The sequence below is a fragment of the Sturnus vulgaris genome, chromosome 6 (genome assembly GCF_052056855.1).
Source record: "Sturnus vulgaris isolate bStuVul1 chromosome 6, bStuVul1.hap1, whole genome shotgun sequence".
Classification (NCBI taxonomy): Eukaryota; Metazoa; Chordata; class Aves; order Passeriformes; family Sturnidae; genus Sturnus; species Sturnus vulgaris.
The window spans coordinates 20764991-20774627 of NC_142248.1; the positions used below are offsets into that span (position 1 = coordinate 20764991).

The 9637-nt window shown below is 35.6% G+C and overlaps 1 long non-coding RNA gene across 3 annotated transcripts in view; it reads left to right on the forward strand.

Annotated features, from left to right (window-relative positions):
- The window catches only part of LOC148223352 (uncharacterized), a 92484-nt gene extending 83506 nt beyond the window's left edge, over positions 1 to 8978 (forward strand). For 2 of the 3 annotated variants that reach the window (XR_015804582.1, XR_015804568.1), the window contains 2 exons: positions 249 to 303; positions 8409 to 8978. This is a non-coding gene — a long non-coding RNA (uncharacterized LOC148223352). Of the gene's footprint in view, positions 1 to 248; positions 304 to 2020; positions 2157 to 8408 lie in introns of all 3 variants that reach the window. The other variant, XR_015804569.1, reaches the window with a different exon arrangement.
- The last annotated feature ends 659 nt before the right edge of the window (positions 8979 to 9637 follow it).

The window sequence follows — 9637 nt, forward strand, 5'->3', positions numbered from 1 at the left end:
TTTCAGTAACTTTCTTGTTCTTGCCTGTATGCCGCAGATGACTCAAAAGGGTGCTTAATTTATATATTATGAACATTTTACTACAGTGCCTTTCTATAAGGAGAGACGAGAAGCAGCTGTGGAAGGGTAGGAGGGCCTTTTCTGATAGAACATAGAGACCAAATTGTTATCAGGAAGCAAGTGGTTGTAAAATCCTTTAGGGCTACTCTGGTTTATTTTTTGAAGAAAACTTTACTTTTGTTTTGCAGAGGGAATGAGATTAAAAATTTGAGGATTCTCCTGCGACTACATAATTGCTACAAGGTAAATGGATTTTTTTCTGTTGGATGGTAAACTTATGTTGAGAACAGTCATAGCCAGCAAGAAGTCTTGAGATCATCTCATCTCATCTCATCTCATCTCATCTCATCTCATCTCATCTCATCTCATCTCATCTCATCTCATCTCATCTCTTTCTCTGCAGAGTGAAATTAGTGCATTGTAACCAACATTGATCATGGTGTAGGTAATGTGTATTAAGTTGAAGTTGCAAAATTCTGCACGTTCATTTTTCTTCTTTAACTGACTTTCTAATCCTCAAAGCACAGCAGAACAAAAGTATGGCTGCCAGCTAACTGGACTAGGTGAACCAAGCCTGCCAGAGGTCAAGAAGTATTTGGACAAGTCTGAGACACAGATTGTGATTCTTGGGACACTTCTGTGCAGGGCCAGAAGCCGGACTTTGGTGATCCTTATGGGTCCCTTCCAACTCAGGATATTCTGTTAATTTAGTCCATGATTTGATGAGTAGTATCTCCTCTTATACAGCCCACAGTGCAGGATGCAGTGATTACATTTCCAGTTTTACAATGCATCAAAACAGGACTATAATACTACTTCACTTTAAAAAATACCTTAGTGGTTTCATAGAACCAAAAGACTTGTGAAAAAAACAGTAAGACAAAAAATATGAGCAATTGTTTAAAATTAAGCACCAATCATATAATAAACTTGTTTTATTGGTACAGAAGCAAGTATATTAAAAATGAACTATTCCTGATTAATTTTTGTATTATAAAATTTTGCACTGATCTGAATGAAGTGTTACTAATGTTCATATTTGATAAAATCTAGTTTGAAAAGTCTCTCATGAGGGATTGTATGGTAAGTCTCAGTCATTCATTGTCTGATACAATTACCAAAATTCAAAGTAAGTTTCAGAATTTGAAAAAAACAACAGAAAAATAACATTAGCAAATTTTTTTTCAGGGATGAGGAATTCATAGCCATTAAGTTTATCACTTTAGATCTCTCTCACACACACACACACACAAAAGAGCTGAGAAAGAATTTTATTTCCTTGTGGATTAAAACATTATTCATAAAAATTTATGAGACACACAATTTGTATGAAAATTATGTGACTCTGAGACAGGAATGAACAATTTAAAACAAATCAGTTGGAATAAATAGCTTTTATAGAATCTCAGAATGGTGTAGGTTGGGAGGACACTGGTGGTCATCTGGGGCAAGGCAGTTTAAGCAGGGCCACCTAGATCTGGTTGCCCAGGACAACATCCCCGTGGCCTTTGAATACATCTAAGGAGGAAGAGCCCACAGCTTCCTTGAGCAACCTCAGTCATCCTCAGAGTTAAAAAATGTACCCTGATCAGAGGGACTCTCCCTCTGTGCACATTGCCTCTTGTTCTGCCACATGGCACCACAGAAAAGAGCCTGGCTCTGTTTGCTTCGCACTTTTCAGCCACGTATTTATAGATGTTGATGAGATCCCAAAAGAAATTAGATAAATTAAATGGGAAAAATAATATAGTGATTTAAAAATAAACACATATCAATATCTTGCTACACTGAAGTTAAATTTATGGACTAATTTAATGTTTTTATTTTGTTCTGAAAACTTCTTAGAATATTCTATTGCTTCAAACACTCTTAAATATCCTTCTCCCACATTTATAAAATGTGGATTACAGAAACAAATCTAGTGTCGACAAAGTAGGTTTTGTGCTGTATTTTCCAACAGAGTATCAAGAAAAGACACTATGCAACTGATAAAGTAGAATGGTCATGTATCATAAAATCAGTTCATCTGTAATCCTTCCCACCTTAGCACCCCTGGAATGAGACTGAAGTCATTATACTCAGGCTTTTGTACACTGGTGAGTACATAGCCTTTCTGAAATCAAGGGTGTCACTTCTGTATTCATTTAGCTCCTTTGTTGGACCTTTAAAAAGTGATTTTAATGGTTCTTTGAAGACTAAAAAGGAGAAAACTGGTAAAAAATGTACATTTTAAAACATTTAAATGGGTCATACACTGAGCAAACTGTTCCTAAGTGAATTATGAATTTAGCAAATTTTCCTTTCTCCCAAGCCCACGTAGATTCTGTCAGGAATATCCATGAATAGACTTTAAGTAGTTCATTATTTTTAATTTAATTTCAATACTTGCAAGGGTGTCATGTACATATATCATCAGACTGCTGCAAATTTACAAGCTGCCTGGAATATAGAATCTTCTCCCATCTCTGAGAGGTTAAGGCATTTTTTTGTTCTTCAAAACTAGTCTGCCTTGGGCCCTGGAAAATCATCATTTTAAGGGTCCAAGTGGAAGGAAAGCTCATCTAAAAGTGAAAAGCATTAGTTTGTCTACTTTGACTATTTAAAGCCTATATTAAATATCCATGGGATATCCTGATACACTAAAAAAAATCTAGCTTATTGTCTTGGGCTTTTGCTGAAGAACCTTTCTTGATTAGGTTCTATCTTTGTTCTCCTCTATCCATGTCTTTTATTCACTTCAAGGCCTGTGAAGACTTAATTGGGATTTTTTTTTGTCACTGTGGCACAGATTATAGCCAAAATCAGTTTTTCGTCCTGCTTTACTGGCTCCCAGCTTCTTACAAAACAGATACAAGATCCTAATCTTATCCCTTTATCTATTTGCAATTCTGATCAGTAGTTATTTGTTTCCTTCCTAAGGTACCATTCGTCCTTTTAGCACTCCTGAAACTCGAATGAAAGAATAAAGGTTAAAGAGCTTTCAGGATGGCTGCAAAAGGCAACTCCCGCCGACATACAGCTATGCATCAGATTATTAAAGAACTTGTTCTCTGTTGGTATTTGTACTCAGATACAAAACCCTTCCTGAATTTTTACTGAGCAATTACTCAGAGCAGCAAATGCCATTAATGTAAAACTGTGGCCCTCAACTACAGAACTCATCTAAGTCAGCTGGTGGTCAAAGTAAGGTGGTGAGATTGAAAAAGGGCCTACAGTTTTACAGGGATTCTCAAGAAAAAAATTCCCTTTCATGTTATTATTTCTAATAATGATTGTGTATTCTCAAAATGTAACAGCTTCTTGAAAGGTAATGTTCTCCCCTTTAGCACCTTTCTTTAAAAAGAAAACAAAGAAATGATGGGGGGCAGGGGAAAATGCAGTGAGAAGTTGTGAAATCTGTTTTGTGGTGAAGTACATTGTTGGATAAACCCCTGTGCATGTGGTATTGTTATAGTGCCTATTATTTGTTCTGTAGAAACTAGCAGCACTGTATTTACAAAATATATAGTTATGGACTTTGGAACATTTATTTACTTGGATGTCCATAATGGATCTGAATAAACTGCTGTGTAAGCACGCATTCAAGCGTTTTAAAAAAATGCATATTATTTACTTCATTGACCATACACAAAACCATGATGGAAGCACTATTGTTTAGCCAATACTGTTTTGAGGCCATGCCAGACTAATAAGTGAATAGGCATTCATAAGTGTTTCTAAAACATATATCATTTACCTGGTATTAGGAGTGTAGCTTTTCAGAAGTGCTCTAAAGTGTACATTACTAATGTATTTTCCCAATAGTGATTATAGTTAAACACTTGGGATTATTTTTTTTTATCTTTAAGAAAAAGTACCTCTGAAAGTGCCTTGAAAATTTTTACTGCTTTACTGTGAATACAAAAATAGGAACTGCTGTATCCAATAAGATGAATGTTGTTGTTATTACTATTAAGAGCAATAGTACAGTAGTGTTTAGAGGCTGCAGGTGATATTAGGGTCCACTCTGGTATGCACTGTGCAAATATGCAGTTGCAGTACTTGCAGTTTCTGAGCTGATCTTTACAAATGCCATTTAGTTAACTGACTTTCCTAGCATAAAAGGGTTTAGTCTATCTGCTTATATTACAGCAGAAAAAGATAATAATTCTTAAACATTTTTAAGAATCTGTATAACACATGCTAGCTTAATCTCTGATGTAGGTTTTCATTATTAGTTTTGCAGTAATATATGTAAAGATGAGCATAATTTCTCCTCAAGAAATTAGTCTTACCCTGAAGAAGAAAAATAATTGCAGTATATTCATATTCTGACAGACTGAAATAGCTTCATATTTACTGAAATTAATTAAGTGTTGATCAGATGGTGGCATTTTCTCATGTTTTCTTATCACTAGAACCTTCAATCTAAATGTTTTTTTCACTCTGGCCCAATGTAAGCATACTGGAATATTGTTGTCTGGACTTACAAGTGTTTTCAATTAGTTCTTAAGTAGTTTTTCGATAAATGAGTCTAGAAATTCCATTGCAAATCTTTTCTTTTTCAAATCACAATTTTTCTTGTTGCGCTTCAGCCTTTGCTTTTATTAGTCACATCAGAAAATCTTTTTTCTTTGGCATTGCACTTCAGAATATAAGAAAAATTATCTATGCTCTTGCAGCAACACCTAAACCATGTAATTTATACTTTCAAAATTTCCAACTTTGTTTGGAGAATACTCATAACATTCACCCAACATTTTCAAGAGAAAATCTTTCACATTTACTATTGCTCCACTTCGATTCTATAATTGATTTCTCAAATTTTACCCTTTTTATCTAAAGACAGTTGCAAGTACACCAAACTCAAATACATTTCACTTTGTAAGGGTATGTGTGCAGCTTGTATCAAGCCTATCAGAGATATGAAGTCACAGGTTATCCATTTTAAAGTGACAGAGGTTTCTTTTGTGCTCATTACATTACAATCACAATGGCAAAACAACATAAAAATAATGTCAGTGGATTCATAGCTTATTAAACAGAAAACTTATTTTTGCTTAGTCATGTTTGTTAAAGGTAGAGCTTTAGGTGTAGGTAGGACTTTTCTATGAAGCACCAATTTTGTATTTTCTGTTTCTCCAGGCTTTTGATTCTTGATAGGGAGTGTCTTGAACCAGTGTTGTGTATTTAAGCAGAGGTGATTATGCACAAGAGCTGTCATGGGTTGCAAGTACTTTTCTGCGTATATAGACACTGCCTTTCTTCTGGACTAGTGCTCCTTCAGTGTTTAAGCCATTACACAGGTAAAGGTGTGGTCACCTTCATGCCACCTCTAATGAGTGCTGCACACTTCTAAATTTTCCCTTCTGTTCTTATGTCTCATCCTGGAGACTCAGGAGACTAGGACCTTCAAAAGCATTTACTTTCTGCCTGCGTTTCATATGAGTTGTAATTTTTTTGTTTTCTAATTCTTTAGCAGAGAAATGCATTGCTATAGTTTGCAATTCATGGAAGATAGTGACGTATATATAGCAGGATGGCAAATATGGTACCGTTGTTGCTTAAAATTTGTGGATCTTTATTTGAATGTTTTGTTTATTAGTCATCACCACAAATTGCTGCACAAACCAAGCTTCTGAACAAACAGACACAGGTATATCAGTAATTCCTTTTTATCCTTGCTGTTGAATGACTGCCTATTCATGCCAAATGGTTTGGTTATTTTGTACAATTCCAGAATAAAATATCAAGAGAAATATCAGTTACCTTAGATCAATTTACCCTGCATCAGCTTAGAAAATATTTAGTTTACAAATATAAAAACACATATAACTTTGTTTTCTACCAGCAGTGTTTGTATAAGACAGTTACTGATTTATGTCTTTACTTGTCCAATAATAAGAATTTCTAAAGGTGCAAAATTGTAACCATAAACCTGCTTGATTGGGCAAATATTTTTTTTCTAAAAGGTTGTTGATCTAGAAGTAAATTTGTTAATTATCCTTCGGAATGGTGAACTTGCCTTATGGGAGGCTTGAGTGATGGCAGAGAGCTTATTGGGGGTGTCTTGAGAGCCACTTCCTTGACTTCTCCTGTCTCTCTCCAAAGACATCTTGGCAGTGATGAAATACTGGCAGTTTGTGATGATAGTCTTATGAAATGAAGTTATAGTACACACAGTATGGTTCCTTAGTGTTTTGTTGCTAAGTAGTGCTTGTGCATGTTTAATCCCTTCCTTGAAATTTCCAAAATAGAAAATAGACACCTGGAGGGAAGGAAAACTATTCATCTCCGACCTGAAATATGTTTTCTTACATTGCTAAATAAAGGACTACACAAATTCCCTTATTTACACACCCACATTATGCCAACGTACATGTTAACCTTTACAGTTGGCAGAAATTGGGAGACTGGCTGCCAGTTTCTGTTTTGTATAGATTGATGTAATCAAGCATGGCATTGCAGTATGAAATATGTAACAAATGATGTTAGAGTATATCTCACAAACCTGCAGTGAGCATGAAAGGAGTGTTTCAGAAAGATAGCAAAGGGCTTATCATGCACCTTGCTTTGTCTTATGTACTGGGGAGGAATGTGAACAAACAATTTTGTTTCTGTAGTGGCACAAGAGTCTGCAAATGAGATCTGCAAATAAATAAAAAAGATTATAGAGGAAGAATCCCTAAAAGGGGGAGAATGAGTTATTTTCATGTCACACATGTAGACATGTATTATACTAGTAGAACTAAAGCAGGGATGACGTTCTGCCCCTGCTGGAACCAGTGGGACAAAATACCACTCAAATGTCTTTAATGGGATGCAGTCCTAAAGACAATTTTCCTCAAGACACTTTATATCCATTCTAGTATTCTTGCTGCCAGTAAAACAGCTTTACTCCACAGTGCAGATAACTTTTCAGATCCGTCCTTAACACAAGATATTTGAGACAGCTTCTGTTGCTAACCTGCTGTAGTGGTGCTAAATTCCAGAGGAAAAGACTCAGCAATCAGTTTAACAAGGTGCTGGCATAAGCACAGTTTCCAGTGCAAAGTAGAAGGAATGAGAACAGATAATCTTTGAAAGATCAAAGCTGTAGAAAATGCCTTAGAAAAATGACTTTGCATTACTTAATTTCCTTTTGCCACGGGAAAGTATTTTTTTAGTATAGGAGAAGAGCTAAGACAAAAATTTGGAAGAGATGTGCATTTTTATCCATCTGAAAGGACAAAAGAAGCCAAGTCTGATACTTGGGAAAAAAAAATTGATTCTTATTACACTGACATAATGGCTGTATGAGAAGCTTTGGAGACTATCAGCTATCAGCTCTGATAGCCTAAAGTTGTACCATCCAAAATGTTTTCTCAGGGACTAGATTTTCAAATCTGAGACATTTAGGAAAGTGAGGAAGCTGAGATTTAAGAGCAGTTGTATTTAAAGATGATCTTATTTGAAAAATTAATTTATTTCTTCCTTCTTATATTTTACTGTTTTCTAACAGTGCAAGAGGAACTTCAAGAATGTGTTTCACACAGTGAAGTTGTGTTTCCAGAAAATGTTCTTCCTTGTATGACAACTTATAAGGATGTAAAAATGAACTTTAAATTTAAAGATTTTCCTCTCACTGTGGTTCAAAATGGCCATTGTGTAAATAGTAAGACTTAAATTCGAGCTGGCGATTATCTCCCATTCAGCTTGTGGCACCATTGCTCTCAGAGGTTTAGGTTTTTAAGTTTTTGGCATTTCTAAAATAGTCATGTTCTGTGACTTGTTCTTGTTTCAGGAAAAGACTGATGCTGTTCTCCCCCTAAGCTGTTTAGTGCAGCATGAGCCTGGAGGAGCAGGCAGAAGACAACAAGCTTTTGCAATCCATTTTAGAGAGTAGTTGAAATATATTCCCTGAAATTGGCAGCTATGTGCCGGCCCCTTCCATCTGCAGGCACTAGTACAGTTGGCAGTTTCCACCCTGCAAAATCAATCATGCCCCTTCCAGATTAAAGACCTAAATAATGTTCATGCATTTTAAGAGCATTTTTTAATTTCCTGATATTTATAACAACACTTGGGGAAACTTGACACCGAAATCTGTTTCCCAACTGCATTTGTTTTTCCCTCATGTGTGCACACTGATTTGCTATTGCAAGATTGCTCATCAGTGCTGGGCTTTTTTTGTTTTGGGGTTTTGCTTAGTTTTAAGATGAAGGATTAAAGCCCTCATTGTGAAAACAAATGTGTATATGTATATTTATATATAAGATTAGTTTTAAGAAGCACTGAATCAGTGCTAATGATTTCTTTCAGCTTTCCAATACCATGTTTTCAAAAGTGCCTTAAAATGCTAACTCTAGCTCTTCTTTTGTTACACACAGCGAGTGAAAAATGAAACTGAAGAAGGAGGTTTTGTGCTGACCTTAGACCAGACATCTGCCAGAGGAGTCACCTAGTACAAGCTACAGCCCCATGCTCATAGTTGAAAATGCTTTGGAAAGAAAAGTGCTAAATTGGTTCTGGGCCACTGGACGATTTTCCTCATTGTTATGATCTGCTAGGTATAGTTTGCATCAGCAGTATTGTACAGGATGTTGGGCTCTGGTCAGCCTCTTTGAGAGAAAAAATGTGTACCTAAAAAAAGCTTGACCTATGTAACCAATTTTAACTAATGACGAAATTTTAGGATTTAGGTCTTTATTGGAAGTACTGGATGCATTAGTATTCAGCAAATATGCAAAAAAAATATTTGATAGTCTGATTTATGCAATTTCCACAGAAATTAATTTGAAATATCTGTTTCAAGATTACTTACTCACCTGATATCTTACTGCTTGAGAATAATGTTTATATTCACTTTGGTAAGATTCTTTCTTCTCTGGAGAGAACATGTGGTGACTTACAGATTGATTATCAATTAAACTGGAATTAAAGAGCATTTCTTGCATTTATAATTGACCTTCTCGTGTTGTTTTTTGCATATTTTCACCCCAAGTTTAATCCCTAGGCTACTTTTGGTACTTGGCAGCAGTGTGTTTATCACTTATGCACTGCATATTTAGTATCATTCCATGTGAAATAAATTCTCATGTTTCCTTCAATGCCAGGTTCTGTTAAATGATGTTGCATTTTATTGCTCAAAATAAGCAATTTCTTTCCAGTTGAATGTGTGGTTCAGGTAAGAAGTGAATAGAAGTGAATCTGGATGATCTTACATTCGTGTAGCCAACTTCGTTAGCTTGATTTAAAGAAAATAGTTCCATTTCCTTTGTGAGTATTACTTTATCTTGCTGAAACAATGTTACATGTTGAGGAGTTCAGGGTTAGATTCCTATTTACCTATACATTTCGAAAAGTACTGGGACTGTTGTAGTAAGCTGAAGAAATGTTTCTGAAGCCTTAATTACTCAGGAATATCTGAGGTGTTAATTTGCCTCCTCTAAAATAGGTGTATGCAAATACAGTGAGGATTGTATGTGTTCCAGATGCACTATACCAACTGTGCATGCACTAGGTTATGTCCTTGCCAAACTGAATAATTTTCCTGCAAAGTTGAGAACTCTTCTACAACATGATTCATGCCTTTTGGAAGTCCAAGGGTCTGCAGCTC